This window comes from Zalophus californianus, chromosome 9 (genome assembly GCF_009762305.2).
Source record: "Zalophus californianus isolate mZalCal1 chromosome 9, mZalCal1.pri.v2, whole genome shotgun sequence".
In the NCBI taxonomy this organism is placed as follows: Eukaryota; Metazoa; Chordata; class Mammalia; order Carnivora; family Otariidae; genus Zalophus; species Zalophus californianus.
Genome location: NC_045603.1, coordinates 54,569,921 through 54,586,636, shown reverse-complemented (window position 1 = coordinate 54,586,636; position 16,716 = coordinate 54,569,921). Strand labels below are relative to the sequence as shown.

At 37.0% G+C, this 16,716-nt stretch overlaps 1 non-coding gene and 1 pseudogene across 1 annotated transcript; one reads left to right on the top strand and one right to left on the bottom strand.

The window, feature by feature from the left end:
* Positions 1-538: 538 nt before the first annotated feature.
* LOC113922377 lies at positions 539-4,021 on the bottom strand (annotated as a pseudogene).
* Positions 4,022-14,269: 10,248 nt separating this feature from the next.
* LOC113923192 lies at positions 14,270-14,376 on the top strand. Its single transcript, XR_003520201.1, has one exon. It is a non-coding gene; the product is annotated as a U6 spliceosomal RNA (small nuclear RNA).
* Positions 14,377-16,716: the final 2,340 nt, after the last annotated feature.

Sequence of the window (16,716 nt, the reverse complement as noted above, 5' to 3'; positions counted from 1 at the left end):
TATGGTTATGCCAAAAATTGAATATGATTTTCTTCAGAAATCAAATTAAATTTCTTTTAAACTGGAAACAAATTTTCACTACTAAAGTGTTGCCACATAATTGACTCTCTGCTTTGTACACAATTATTGTTAATCTCCACAGGAAGGCCATTTCTTAACTTCTCATCCAGTTGATGGCAAGTATTAAATCCTGATTTTAACAGAATAGCTAAATATAGTAAAAATGCCTCAGTGATTTAAGTTGAAAGCAGTACACTGGAACATGGCCCTTGTACTCAGTTATCAGGAATGTACAAATGTCTTTTTTATTAAAAAATGCACGATAAATTATTTGTCAGCATGAACAATGACGGCAGCAAACCATTATTTACTGTTAACTGAAAACAGTAACTCATGATTATAGTGATTTTCTTAAATATCAGCCAGACTTTTCTTCAGTCATTTCCTTCAGTTGATTACTCTGAAGTTATTGGTGAGGAGCACTGCCCTGAGCTTCCTCTCATAGTTCATTAATAATGGGAAAGCACGAGTCTAGAAATTAGAACATGACACCTGCCATTCCACACATTCTACATATTCCAGGGTCCTTCTCTTCTTTGAGAATTTCTGTGACTACAATTTCTGTGATAATTAACAGAGTGGCCACTCGAGCAGCATCCAATAAAACAGTTCTTTCAACCATAGCTGGATCCATGATTCCTTTTTTCATCATATTCACTTATCTCCAAATACAGCAATGGTCATTGCAGGGATTTCAAGTGTTCTTTTAATAATTTCTATATTGATTTTTGATCTTCATTAGCTGGGGTTATTAAGTCCAAGGCTGGAATACACTGGCGCAGAGCACAAACCCCTCCGAGAACTATGCCTTCTTCAACTGCAGCTTATAGCATTGAGGACATCTCTAACTTTCTTTTCATTCATTTCAACACCATTTGTCCCACTGAATTTGGCTTAGCTCCTCCATCTGGGAGTTTTGCCAGATGATCATTTAGTTTTTCCTTTTCATATTTAATAGTTGTGATATCTAAGTGCTTGATGATTTATTGAATACAGTTTTCAATTTGAGCCTTCCCACATTTTCCTTTCAAGAGCATGGCATCATCTTTGGTCACAATGAATCTCCAACTTTTCCTCAGTCATGAGGCTGAACATCTTCAAGATTTAAAGTCAATCCTTCTCCAAACATGATGCTACCAGTAGCAATAGCCATGTCTTTAATCTCATTCTATTCTCACCAAAACCAAGAGCTTTGACCACTATAACCTGAAGATCAACTTTTAGCCTATTCAAAACTAATGTACCTATTAGTTGTAACCTTCTCCATCAACATCTTCAATGATTATGAACAAGGGCTTATGGTGAACATTGGCAACTTCAGTAGCAGATACAATATACTGGATGCTAGCAATTTTCTTTTCATTCATTAGAACACAGGCATCTTGGAATTCACATTTCTGACCTTCTGATGTATAAAAAAAGTATGGAGAAATATCACCTCAATCAAACTTCATGCCTTCAATAATCTCTAATTCCTCATTTAGTATTTTTCCATCTTTGTTCTGACAGCACCCTTTGTTCTAGCCTTCCTCACTGCATCAGAAATGATGTTGCCAATTCCTTTATATATACACTTGCAGAAATCATTGCAACCTGAGCAGTTTCTACAGGGTTTGTCATAAGTTTAGACTGCTTCTTAAGTTCAGCAATTATAACATCAAGAGATAACCTCACACCTCTTCTGATTTCCACTGGATTAGCATCTTTGCTAATTTTCCCAAAGCTTTCGTTAGCAATAGGGTGTGCCAGCACAGTAGCGGTCGTGGTACCATCCTCGGCTTCTTCATTTGTGTTATTGGCAATATCTGGAACAAGTTTAGCACCAATGTTTTTATATTTATCCTTTAAGTCCATGGATTTTGCAACAGTCACACCATTTTTGTTACTTTGGGACTTCCCCAGCTCTGTGCAATAATGGTTGTTTTTCCTTTGGCCCATAGTATGGCTTTTGCATGGGATAAAAGGTCTACACTTTGAGGCATTAGGAGTTGGGAATCTGCACCAAATATTATATCCTTAGTACTTCCCAAGTGAGATGAGGAACTAGTGGACACTGGCCTTATCTGGCAAAGGTCTATGGGTAAAAGTTTGTAATAAATGTAATAAAATGTCTGTGGTGTGCAGGCAGCCACTCAGTCCCCTTGTGGAGAGAAAAGGAGAACTCTATTTTTTACCTTGTTATTCATTTAATCCTGAGGTATGGTCATTTAAATTTGAACACACTTAAAGAGAAGGCCTAGATGAGTAAAATCCATCTCACATTTATATTATAAACATTATTTCATGCCCTTAGAGTAGATTCATTTGAACACAATTTTCTAATGAGTAAAATAAGGTCAACATTTATAGTTGCAAATTAAGAACTGATGAAGCCTACAAATAAAATGTTCAAGTTATATGTTAGGCATTATCCCTGACCTATCAAGAAGTCAGTTTTTTATCTACCGTCAGTTTTCTGAGAACTGAATTGAAACTGACTTAATTTTAAAAAATAGAGTGAAGAGCCTTGTGTGCACTCAAAGCTGAAGATATAAACTCACTTAAATAATATTCATTAAATTCACTAATCAAGAGATCCTCTGACCTTGACTACTGCTTTTTAGTGTATGAGCAGTGTCCTTGTTTAACAACCTTAAGAAACCCTCTGTATTTTATTTCAAACAATATATTGTTAAGAATTAATTTAGCTTTAATAAGCTTTTCCCATGGCAGAAAAGGATGCAATGTTTTTTTTTTTTAAAAAAAGATTTAAAATGGCTTTATCTACCTTGTGTTATAGTAAAATCTAGTTTCCTAATTATTATGTAAATGTATATTTTTCTAATACCTATCTAACAAATGACATTAAGGCCTGTTTCCTAAAGTCCAAAGTGTCAATATTTTATAAATCTGTTAATAAATGTGTGTATGTGTATGTATGTGTATATATATATATATATAATCATCAAAATATCAAACATCAAAGTACTTCTCCCATAATTTAAATATTGTTGCTTTTTCCCAAATCATATGTAAGCCTAAGAGGAAGACAGGAGTTTTTTTGTTTTTGTTTTTGTTTATTCACTGCTGCCTCCCCCATGCTCAGATCCCTGCCTTCCACATAAAAGTTTGGTCAGAATATATGTTACGATGTATGAATAAAATATTACCCATTAAATATTATCCTATACCTGCCAGTGTAAGTGAGCAAACAAAAAAAATATTTGCTTGAGAAATGCTCATTGCTCATTTATGCCCTTTTACCTTATGAAGTTGGCTTTTGCTGTGGAATGTCAGTAGTGAGTTAAAATTCATGCCCATCTCCTCATTCAACTGTTGGCCAGAAGAACCCTCAGCTTTTGCAGATAAGCCAGCAACAAGAGCAGTTCATCCAGATGCTGAATGAGACCCCTGGGGAGCTGGCAGACATCTCAGATGTGGAAGGTGAGGTAGGCCCATAGGCAAGGAGGCCCTGCAGATAAACTACATCTAGGTGAAGCCACAGTAGAAAGAATTTATAAGGAGGTTGAAGGCCCTGGGCTTCTCAGATAACCTGGTGATCCAGGCCTACTTCTCTTGTGGGGGGCGGGGCAGGGGTAGAGAATTTGGCTGTCAACTTCCTCCTGAGTCAGAACTTTGATAGGGAGTGATGCTGGGAAGCCAGGCTGCCCACCAACCCACCCTTCCCATATATATATATATATATATATATATATATATATATATACACACACACACACACACACACAGATATATATATGAGTGAAAAAAAATTATATATATATATTTATTTAAGAAGTGAAAGAAAATAGTCCTTAAAACAAAAACACTCCAACTTCCCACCTTCCTGAAGTAGCCCTATTCCCATCTTGGCCTGAGACCAGGGCAGACAGCTGTCTCCCGTCTCTTGCCCCAGCCCAGCCACCTCAAAGGAGCTGACAGAACCTGAGGTGACAGATGAGCTTCTCTTGGCCTCTGTCATTGCTCTCTGCAGCTAGGAGAGGTGGGTGCTTGCTCCCTCCTCCCCCAAAGAACCTCTGACACTTCCCTGCCCCTCTTGCAGGGTGAACGAAAGCTGGGGAGCCCCAGACTTTAAACCTTCATTATAGTTGCCCAAATCTTTTCTTCTGGGGTGAGCTTCTGGGGGCCAAGGTCCCCCTCCGCAGTCAGGCCTTGACCCCTAGCTTGCATCCATTGCCGAGGAGAAGGAGGTCTGGTTTGTCCTGCCTGGGGAAGGGGTAGGATCAGAGCCACTCTGGAGTTGAGCCCACCCCTGGACCAGAACTGTGTTTCTAAGGTTTTAAAGTGACTAAAGCTTTGAAAGCCAAAAAAGAAAAAAGAAAAAAAAAAAAAAAAGGTGAAGGAGCCAGCTCCCCCATGGTAGGGTGCTGATGGGCTGAGCCTGAAACAGAATAATGCCCTGCAGCTGCTCTTCAAGTAAAAGGCTCCAGAATGCGGTCTCCTAGGACAAATTTTAGAAACTTCACAGCTACTGGGGGGGAACAAATGGCCCCGAGGACATGCAGTTGGGATGGTGCTAGGGTTGCTGCCGCTTTGGACCTTGGCGGACCTCAAGTTGTGGCCCCACAGTTCTGCGCCAGGAAGCCCCCGTCCTCTCCCAGCGCTCTCTGGGCTCCAGGTGGCTTACGGCTTTGCACTCCACGCATGCGCAGTTCACCTCCTGGTCGGACCTGAGGCGCTGCTTTCTAGGGCACAAGCTTTGGGCCACAGACCTTCCAGGCTTCCTTGCTGGGCCTCTGGGGCGAGGAGCTGCTGCATAGTGAGTCTGATTGTGTGTGTGTGGGGGGGGGGTTGGGGGTTGGTGTCAGGAGGATTGGTGTTTGCGTGATAGGTGGCAGGAGCCAGACTCCTCGCAAAGGAACGCAGAAGGAGGGGACTTGGCACCAGGGGGCAAACAGGCGTTTCTCATCCCAGGACTCACCTCCAGATCCTGTAGAACTCCCAGTATTCCCGAGCTTTCTCTGGGAAGAGTGTTCTTGCTGTAGGGACTTGGGCCTGATTTTGCCATTTGTGAGCTGCCTCCGAGGCTCAGCGCTTTGCTGGTCCATCCTCCTTGCCCCACCCTGCTGCCCACACAGCGCACCCTGCAGGCTCCAACTGTGCCATGTTTGCCTTGCTGGGGAACCTCACACTCCACCCATGGCACCAGGCCCCGGCTTTTGGCCCGGAAGAGTAATTCAAACTAGAGAAAATGGCATTCATTACTAAAAAACAAAAAAAACAAAAACAAAAACAAAAAAAAACATGTCTGGAAACAAATGAGTTAGAATTAAAAAGCCTTTTAGATTTTCATAGGTCAAAGGTTCATTCTGACTCTTAATTAAAAGGCAGATGGAAGATTGAAAGAAAACAGGAAGGTCAGTCAAGAAGGAAAAGGAAAGGGACTACTAGAGGGAGAAAAAAGGTTCCTTCTGCTTTGATCTATAACCTGTGGTCTAGATCCAATTTTACGGTACGGCATGGGGTAGGGAAGAATTATTGCATTTTCCTTCATCAAGTCATAGATGTACTATGGCAAAAAGTAGTTTTGTCATCTAGCCGTGACTGTGTTTTCCAAACAAATTTACCAGTTTAGAAATACTGGAACTTTCTGCCGTTGTATTGACTAATTAAGCAGCAACTCCCAGAGACATACTTTCAAACTTTTGAAGAGAAATTGCTCTGGTAAATTGTTGTGTATCATCATGTCCTAGGAAACTCCAGGAAACAAGAGTGGAAGCCACATAGCAGCATATAGGATATAATAACTCAGGACACATATGCAGCAAATCATTTTCACCAAATTAACCAAGTAAATTGACCTTTACTCCTTTACTGGGGGGTGGGAGCAGAGGGAGTAGATAATGCATTAGAACCAACACCACATAGCTATTATGTGGAATGGGTCTTGAGTCATTTCATTTTTCTGTTAAATAAAATAGTGACCACAGGGTGCTGGGAGACTTGGGGCTGTCTAGGCTACAGGTATTTACATTACATATGCCTCCTGTTAGAATAAAAATACCTTATCATTTTATCTCCCACCATTCCTTTAACATCTGTTTGGTGTGAGTCACTTCCTGTTGCCCATGTGAAAATTCAAGCAAGTATGTGACTTTGATGGTTATAAAAATGTGTCATTCAGATCTCTTACTGTGGCCAACAGCTTAATTTTCTGATAGTTGCCAGCTGTAGTCCTTTTGAATCCACCAGCTGAATTCCATAGGCTTCTCATAGCCCGTGGCTGCACACAACAGGGATCTTACCTTATGCAAGATATAGGACTCCCCTAATGGGCAATTTTGACTCAAAGATTTTCCATCTGCCTGGAAAAAAACTTCCTTAGAGATGTTCTGCAGGCTGAGACACTTCACCCTGGCTCCTTCAGGGAGACAGGCCTTACTTTCAAGTCTGAAGCCTCTCCCAGCCTTCTCTGGCTCCAATTCCTCTTCTTCATAGAAATTTGCCCAAATATATGTATATAATCTTGGTGTCTACTCCCTTGAGTACCTAAATAAACAATATCTTTCCTAAAAATTACAAACATCTCAGTTAAGAAATTGAAATTTTGAGTACAAATTATTAGTGCAAACTCAGAACCTATTTTAATGGCAAACCTCTCAACTAGCTCAAGCCTGTTGTCAATAGAAGCCTTACTTGGAATGAAGGCTAAGGCTCCGTTCTCTCTTTCTCCCCATGGTGCTTCTCCTCTTCCTTCTCCTGTTCTCTAATGTATTTTTTATAGATTTTATTTATTTATTTATTTATTTATTTGAGACAGAAAGAGTGAGCACGTGGGGGAGGGGTGCTGAACCGCAAGCGGACGCTTAACCAACTGAGCCACCCAGGCGCCCCCTGTTCTCTCATCTTATTAGCTGGTTTCTATCAAGGGACATGGAAAAGAAATGTAAGAGAATAGGAAAGGAGCAGGAAAAGATTTTCCACAGGAAGCTAGATCTCATTCCCTGGGCCTGACAGATACTTAACGCTGACTGTGTTAAGGAGTCTTTCCTCTGGACATGCAAAGTTTCCCTTTAGGCTCCTTTGTCTACTATTTCTTTGACCTAGGCAGATGCGGTTTATCCCAGTCTTTAGAAATCGGCCGTCATCCCAGTTCCTTTCTGCTGGAATTTCTCCATCCTTTGATAGACATACACTGTCATAATGTGATTTATAATAAGAAATATATATTTGGTCTTTGTTCCCATTTCTGGCACAGAGCTCCTAAAACCATTGGAATTTCCTAAGTGGTAAGAGCAATAAAGTTGTCTCAATATTCATAACCTCATTCAACTACATCTGAGTTTATGTTAATGAGTTATGTTAATACTAAGGGGGAACGCTAAGATTGAGGGGGACCAACCATGTGATTAGAGTGTTGGAACTTTCAGGCAGTCCCAGGAGGGTAGAGGGGCTGGAGTTCGATTCAGTTGCCAATTGTCAATGATTGATTAATCATGTCTATGTAAGAAACCCAAATGATGGGGTTTAGATCATTGGGTTGGTGAACACATGGAGATACAGGGGGAATGGTGCTCCCAGAGAGCAAGGAAGCTCTATGCCCCTTATCTAGGGAAATCATTTCAGCCATCCCTCTGAGTTTGAGGTAAAGAGGCAGCAGACTCTAGTCTCTGTAGAGCTCACATATTGGAAGAGCTCTTATCAAAGAGTTCTTATCAATAAAACTTTCTCCCTAGTTGGCCTGTTTTCTATCTGCATCAAACTTAGGGGTCTAATAGTTGTGGAAAGAGTTCTTAAATAGTTTCTTTGAAAATTTCCAAAGGGTGATTTTTTTTCCCCCTCACCTTCAAATTTAACATTGATCATAGTTCTTTGTATACACATACAGTAAATACACAATTATATTTCTTGCAAATGATTAAAACTCACCTGGAGATAAGAGGATGAGCAGCAGGTTAGAGACATGGTATTTGGAGTTTCTTACTTCTGTCATGTTCACAGAAAATTGCTAAAATTACTTAGCAATATTTTTGTGGGTAACTAAGCTTTAGAAATAAATGCATGGTGACAGGTAAATACCTGAGTCAAAAAGTTTTTTAGGTGTAATTGGATTATTCCTGTTGTGATGAATATTTTACCCATGCTAGTTAATCATAATTAAAATTACATTTAATAATTTGGGAGTTTCACAAGCAGAGTATTTTGGGGTTATTTGTATCCCAGTAGGTATTTGGATAATAATTAAGAAAAAAGACAAAATGAGAGGAAAATAAAATTAAGTTGATTTAAAGGAAAGGATAAGTAAGATGGTGATAATGATTGTAGATTATTAATAATAACATGGGAATTCCTGTACCTCAAGGAGTAATCCTTTTGCAGTTCTGAATAAAAGTTTTGGATAAAACTGCTGAGTAAATTTTTAAGATTTTTAATTCTCTCTTTTTGTGTGATGCTATTATTTAAGACTTGTAAATCTTATGATATATGGGCATATTATTAGCCTGAGGAATTCCAAAGTACAAAACCCTAATCACTTCTCTAATCAATTGTTTTATATTGAGGAAAAAATTGAAATGCAATATTTTCCAAGTTACATTTATATGTAAAAGTTGTACTCTGAACACATGTGGGAACCTTCAAATTACTGCGTGAAAATCCTATGTAGTTTAAGGTTACATTTTCTAGGAGTACTTGTGCAGAATGCATATACATTTGGCACAGTGAACTCAGCACAAGATTGGTCTTTGAAAATATTTCATTTTTTTCTTATTGCACTTGAGAGACTGGACAAATATTTTTCCAGTGTGTAGCTCCATCATGCTACTTAACCTGGTCTTTTCATTATTTGAAGTTAATATTTCTCATTGTCCAACTGGAGCAGGTTATTGACTTGACTTAGTAACATTTACTCTCAGTCTATAAGGCTTCTCTCCAAAACATGCATCTTTTACATTAATTAATTATGCATATTCTTACTGAACATTTTTTATGTTCTTGCTCTGGGTAAACAAGGGCCAATATAGCAACTCTTTTCTTAATGGAGTTTTTATCTAATCAGTAAAAGAAATTGTCCAATGCATCACTAATTATAAAAAAGTAGGATAATTATTACACTGGGAATAGGCCCCAACCCTAAGAGGAGTACATGAGAGGAGTGAGGATTCCCTCCTATTGTTATATGTGAACAATATATATCAGAAAGCGTATATGGTAGTAAGTACTTACCAATCTGAGAACAATTTCCCCTCAGATGTATTACCTGTAAGTAACAGTCAGATTTCGTTTCATAGATAATGTATGTTGATTTGTGAGCTGATTTAGGGATTTATGTCCTTAAGTAAACTAAAAAATTATTTGATCTATAGTTTACCTTCAGTAGAACGAAAACAATGTGATATGGTGTCCATAGGACCCATTAGTAGAAGGTAAGTCAAATTGAATAATTGAATAAAATAAATATATATATGCTTATCTTAAATGCTAGCAAGTAAAATATAAAAAGGCTTAAGGGGAGAAGGGTGGCTGGGGAAATGCAATTTAAACAAACACATAAAGAGGCAGTATAGTGTGTAAGTGCTTAGGCTCTGGAGACATTCTAAACCTTCAAATCCTATCCCTGTAACTTAACTAGCTTTTTGACTTTAGAGAAATATTTTATATTCCAGTCTTTTTGGTCCTTTTTCTGTGCAATGAAGATGATAATAGGTTGAACCACATGAAATTGTTATGGTTGGCTATTTTTTACAGCTTTGAGATATAAGTGATTTACAATAAACTATACACATTTAAAGTGTACAATTTGATGATTTTTCCTAACTACGTATATATATAAGAAACCATTGCCCTAATCAAGATATACACTGAATAGTCATTTCAAAAAGTTTTCTTGTGCCTCTTTAAAATCTGTGTCTCCTTACCTCCCATCTCCTAGAAGCACTGATTTGCTCTGTCTTTATGGATTAGTTTGCCTTTTCAGGATTTTTTCTTTTAATGAATGGAATCATTGTAATATATACCCTTTTAGTTTCACTTCATTCAGTATAATTATTTTGACATTCATTCATGTTTTTGCATGTATCAAGAATAATTGCTGACTAGTATTTCATTGTATGGATAGTCCATAATTGGTTTATTCATTCAAGTGTTGGTGGACATTTGGATTGTCTTCTGTTTTAGGTGATTATATATAGTTGTTAAAAACCTTTGCATACAGGGCACCTGGGTGGCTCAGTCGGTTAAGTGACTGCCTTCGGCTCAGGTTATGATCCCAGGGTCCTGGGATCGAGTCCCACATCGGGCTCGCTGCTCAGCAAGAAGCCTGCTTCTCCCTCTCCCTCTGCCTACCACTCCCCCTGCTCGTGCTCTCTATCTCTCTGACAAATAAATAAAATCTTTAAAAAAACAAACAAAAAAAAAACCTTTGCATACAGAAAACAGAGAAAAACAAATAGTTGTTTCTTTGAAATGACCAATAAAATTAGGAAAGAGAGAAGACATAAATCTCTAATGTCAGGAATGACACAGGTGACATTACTCCAAATCCTACACACATAATAAGAATAATAGGAGAATATTATTAAAACCAGCCTACTAAGAAATTGGTTAATTAAAATACAGTGGAAAAATTCCTTGAAAGACAAAAATTACCAAAGCTCACTCAAGAAAAAAATGAGATATATGAGTAGCTATATATCTCTTGAAGAAATTGCTTTCACAACAACAAAAACAAAACTTTCCATAAAAAGGACTTTACCCCTAGATGGTTTCATAAATGGTTATACCAAGTAATTGTTAAGTAATAACAATACTACATAAATACTTCTAGAAAAGTGAGGAAAGAATACTGTGCAATGTATTTTATGAGACTAGTATTACTCTGAAACCCTAACTAAATGAAGACATTATAAGACAGAAGACTGTGTAGGAACAAAATCTCCTACAGACCTAACACAAAAGTTCTTAACAGAAAGCGTATCAAATCCAGTAATATATTTAAAGATTAATACATCACCACAAGTGGGGATTATCCTGGTAATACAATAATTAGCTCAATATTAAAAATCAGTGTAATTCACTGTAGTCACAGACTAAAGAAGAAAAACATTATAATTGCCTTGGTAGGAAGATCAAAAGCATTTGGCAAAACTTAACCTCCTTTCAGGATAAAAACTCTCAACCTGATAAAGGATATCTGTGTAAAATCCATAGCTAGCATCAAACTCAGTGGTAAAATACTGCATGTCTTCCCCTTGACATTGAGAATGAGGCATGGATATCGACTCTGACAATTTCTATTCAACATTTTACTGAAGGTCTTAGACAATGTGATGTGTTTGTTAAAAAAAAAAAAAAAGGAAATAAAAGGAATACATATTGGAAAGGAAGGTTTAAAAATTTTTATTTTGGGCAACCTGATTTTCTAAATACTACATCTACAAAAAGTTTTAGACTCCCAAAAGAGCATTTGACAGTTTTAGACTCCCAAAAGAGCAATTCTCTTGTTTTATCTTAATAATAATACAATGTAATTCAAAGATTATGGTGATTAATTGACATGTTTGAATATGTTAATATATATATGGCATTTATCATTGTGTCTCAGAAGAAGTTATCTGCAACCCTTAGCTAATGCATTTTGTAATGCATAAAATTGTTTATTACAGCAAAACTTGGAAACAGCAATACAAGGCAATTTAAAATTGAAAAAAAGAAATAATGAGTAGGGACATAAATATTGGAAACATTATAGCAAGTAGTGTTAGGTTAAAAAATAAATGACCCCTGAGAGATGAGTAAAAACTTTGGCTCTGAGTGTCCTAGCAGTTGATACTAAAAAGTAAACACCCAGTATATCACATGTTTGTTAATATCCATACCATTTAAAAACATTTTTTAAAACCAATAAAGATGTTAATGAGAAGCACACCATTTTTGTTACTATGACCAAATAGAATATGTCTGGGCTCTCTTATTAAGGACACAATGCAACTTAGTGACCACAACCCGAGCATTTTTTAATTACAAATAAAATGACAACATTTTAAATATATTATATGAAGTTTATGTGGTTTTTTCGTTTTACAAAGTGAATCTCAGTAAGCTATTTCTACATTGAGTGATAATGTATCTTGAGCAATAACGAGTAATAATGACGTCAACAATTATATTTCAGATAGTGCTACATACTAGGCATTGTTATATACGTTACATATTTTAATTTATTTACTATGTATGATCATATCAAGGTAATTATTATTGCCTATAGTTTAAAGATAAACTGATGCACAGAGAGGTCGAGTGGTTTGGTTAAGGTCACACAGTTTGCAAATAGCAAAGAGAATTCAGAGGCTAGGTTGTTTAGTTCCAAAGGCCACTGTCTTTACTGCCCAACCTTTCCTTTTTTGTGATCTTATGGGTACCATATAGTACAATAGTTTTTTTCATCGTTGATGCGATTGCATGTCTCTAATATTCTCAGGTAGACTTGTTTACCTGTTCTGATCATTCAGGATGGAAAACCTGCTTCTCTGAATTTTCTACCCTAAGTCCATGTAGGTAAAATTGATGAATCTGATGATTCAAGTCTGAGATAGTGTAATGTTAAGCACACAGGATCTTGAGCTAGACTTTTCTAAATATGTGTTCTTATTCAACTACTTACTAACTCAGTAACATTAGATGAAACACACAACCTCTCAAAACTATTTTCTTCATTTGTAATTTTTTTTTAAAGATTTTATTAGAGAGAGAGTGAGAGAGAGCATGAGCAGGTGGAGAGGCAGATGGAGAGGGAGAGGCAGACTTCCCGCTGAGCAGGGAGCCCGATGCAGGGCTCGATCCCAGGACCCTGGGATCATGACCTGAGGCAGATGCTTAACCAACTGACCCATACAGGCACTCCTCTTCATTTGTAATTTTTGAAATAATAATAATAACTATCACAGATTTACATGAATCAAGAGACAAGATAATTAGTGTTAGTTGAGATGGGTAGAGGGATGGGATTCCTGCCTAACTTTGCTGGAGATAAATAAATAGAAAAAAACATAAAAATAATTTCTGTTCTCTTTCTTATATTATTTCCCTTGGAATTAAGTAGCTTTTTTTGCATCTTTGTTTAGGGTGAGAATTAAATTACCTTAAAATACTAATACTTTGTTTTGCAGTTTTCTCCTTTACCACATGATTCCTAAAATATATGCAATAGAGCATTTTTATGTGAGAATATCCATTTTATCAATGCATTGTAATTCCTGTGTGTTGGAAACAATAGAAAAACATAGCAATTACAAATAGCACTTAATATGCTTTACTGTATTTTACCTGTTATAAGACAGTCACCTTAACTAGAACAATTGTTGTTACAAATAAATGCCATGAGATATAACATACAGAATTTAGAACTGTGTATGGAACCTAACTGTTATGCAAGGAATAGTTTGTGGTAGTAACAATGGTAGAACAGCAATATTGACAGTTGTTTCATTGGACTGCAGGAGGCATTAAAGATAAGAACAATGTGACTTACCCTGGAGTCTACAGAATCTAGTAGCTCCTTAAAAATGCTGGTTAAATGAGTGGATGAAGAAATACTTAAACACATAAAAAATGGTAAACTACCATTCTTCCATACCCCCTGCTGTGGAACATGCCAATTTGAAGAAAAGTAGAAATATGGTCAGGTATAGTTTTCACCTAATCTTCAAGAACATGATCATTTTTGTGTCAAAAAACTGGAAGCAGTACAGATGACAGCGTCCATGTCCATATATTCTGAGAGGTTAGGGAAAATACAAACTAACTCAATATCATCTTGTTAAAAGACTCAGAACTGGGAAAAGCTAGGAAAAGTTTAAAAAGTTATAAGAGAAATAGATTCTGATTCATCCTGTTTGTGATATAGGGACTCAAAAAAAGGAAAAGAAAAGAGCATCATTTTGTTAAAGTAAAGATTCCTAAAAAAATAAATAAAGATTCCTATCTATTCTGGTTATTAATTTTATTTTAGAAATGGTCCTTAATATTTTCTTTATGAAACAAGTGTTGCATGACTATTACTTAACTAAAGTTATCATTGACATGTGACTAATTCAGAATATGTAGTGACTGCATCTGTATTTTCTCAGAATCTATATAGTAAAAAATGTACTACTTTTTTCCCTTTGGGGTGGTGAATAAATTATTCGAAGAATAAAAAGTATTTTAGTAATATGATTTTCAAGTGTTGTGTATACTAAAACATTCTAATAAGCTATAAAAAGCAGTTTGAGTGCTCGCTTTGGCAGCACATATACTAAAATTGGAATGATACAGAGAAGATTAGCATGGCCCCTGCGCAAGGATGACATGCAAATTCGTGAAGCGTTCCATATTTTTATGATCCAGCAATTACACTACTGGGTATTTACCCCAAAGATACAAATGTTGGATCCGAAGGGGTACGTGCACTCAATGTTTATAGCAGCAATGTCCACAATAGCCAAACTGTGGAAAGAGCCAAGATGTCCATCGACAGATGAATGGATAAAGAAGTGGTATATATACACAATGGAATATTATGCAGCCATCAAAAGGAATGAGATCTTGCCATTTGCAACGACGTGGATGGAACTGGAGGGTGTTATGCTGAGCAAAATAAGTCACTCAGAGAAAGACATGTAGCATATGACCTCACTGATATGAGGAATTCTTAATCTCAGGAAACAAACTGAGGGTTGCTGGAGTGGTGGGGGGTGGGAGGGATGGGGTAGCTGGGTGATAGACATTGGGGAGGGTATGTGCTATGGTGAGCGCTGTGAATTGTGCAAGACTGTTGAATCACAGATCTGTACTTCTGAAACAAATAATGCAATATATGTTAAGAAAAAAAAAGATAGGAGGGGAAGAAGGAAGGGGAATAAGTCGGAGGGGGAGACGAACCATTAGATACGATGGACTCTGAAAAACAAACTGAGGGTTCTAGAGGGGAGGGGGTGGGGGGATGGGTTAGCCTGGTGATGGGTATTAAAGAGGGCACATTCTACGTGAAGCACTTTGTGTTATGCACAAACAATGAATCATGGAACACTACATCAAAAACTAATGATGTATGGTGATTAACATAAAAAATTTAAAAAAAATCAACCTTGTTATCTTACAAAAAAAAAAACAGTTTGAAATACTTCTTCTGAGGTAAAACTGAGGATTACCCTGATTTAAAAAGTACTTTATCAGGGCACGTGGGTGGTGCAGTTGGTTAAGCATCGACTCTTGGTTTCCGGTTCAGGTCCTGATCTCAGGGTTGTGGATCTCTGCCTCCTGCAGAGTCTGCTTGGGACTTTCACTCCCTCTCCCTCTCCCTCTCTGCCTCACATGCTTTCTCTTTCCAAAATAAATAAATAAATCTTAAAAAAAGTACTTTATCTACTCTTGTTTTTATATTACCAATGACAATAATTAAACATTTGATAAAATGTAAACTGAAATCTCTTCAGTGATTTCTTTTGTTATAGTGATAACCAGATAATCTTGGAAAATTCTTGTAAGGGCAGTAAAATCTGGAAGGCCATTGTCAATGACTGAAAATTCACAGAGGTAGTAATGTGTTATATTGCTGAGATAATCATAATGGGCACCTAGTGTTCATCTTTGGAGAAAACCTCTTTAAGGGTCAAAACATGGTCAGGTAATGGACTTTTGTATAAGGACAAATCAATGAATAACTCTTTTAATATTTACAGATGGATACAAAATGATGGTTAAATAGAAATCACAAATTCTATAATAACAATCTCTCTACTAGTTTTTAATAGGGACATTGAAAGAGGCCACAATAGACCCACTGAAGAGTCTAACAATTTTAAGTGCTTATTCTGTAAATCACAGGAAGTATTTTCTTTGCTGGAAACTTAGGTAAAAAGAAAGGTAGTATCATAAAGATCGTACAGTTTTAGAAAATGTGTAGAATCATTCAAAATAAGGCACTTGGGAAGGCAGATTCAAGGACATGGAGACATATTCTTAAAAAATAGTGTGTGCCTACATGACCTAAATATGCTTTTAAAAAATATATAATTAAAAAATAGGTAAAAAACAGGGGTGTCTGGCTGGCTCAGTCAGTGGAGCATGTGACTTCTTGAACTTGGGGTTGTATGTTCAAGTTCCACATTGGGTGTAGAGATTACTTAAAAATAAAAATCTTTAAAAGGGGATGCCTGGGTGGCTTAGTTGGTTAAGCATCTGCCTTTGGCTCAGGTCATGATCTGGGTCCTGGGACTGAGCACTATGTAGGGCTCCCTCCTCAGCGGGGAGTCTGCTGCTTCCTCTCCTTCTCCCCCATCATGCTGTCTCTCAATTGCTGTCTCTCACTCTCTATCTCAAATAAATAGTCTTTTAAAAAATCTTTAAAAAATAGGTAAACAACAACAATAAAACTATTGATTTCCATTGCATGATAGGAATTGTATTATATTTAAATAGGCATCATTTTATCTAATCCTCATGAATTTCATTCATTCATTATTGTTTTTAAATGAGTACCTATTTAAATGTTTGATGAACTAAAAGAAGCTGGGACTTTGGAAAAAGAAGAAAAGTAGCATGTGAAAGATATCAGAGAAGTAAATGATTGAAAGGACTTTCACATTTACCCTAAGTGCCTCAGGAAGTCTTTGGAGTATTTTAAGGAGTCATGTGATCTGACTTATGTTTTGACAGGATTACATTGGCTGTTGTCCT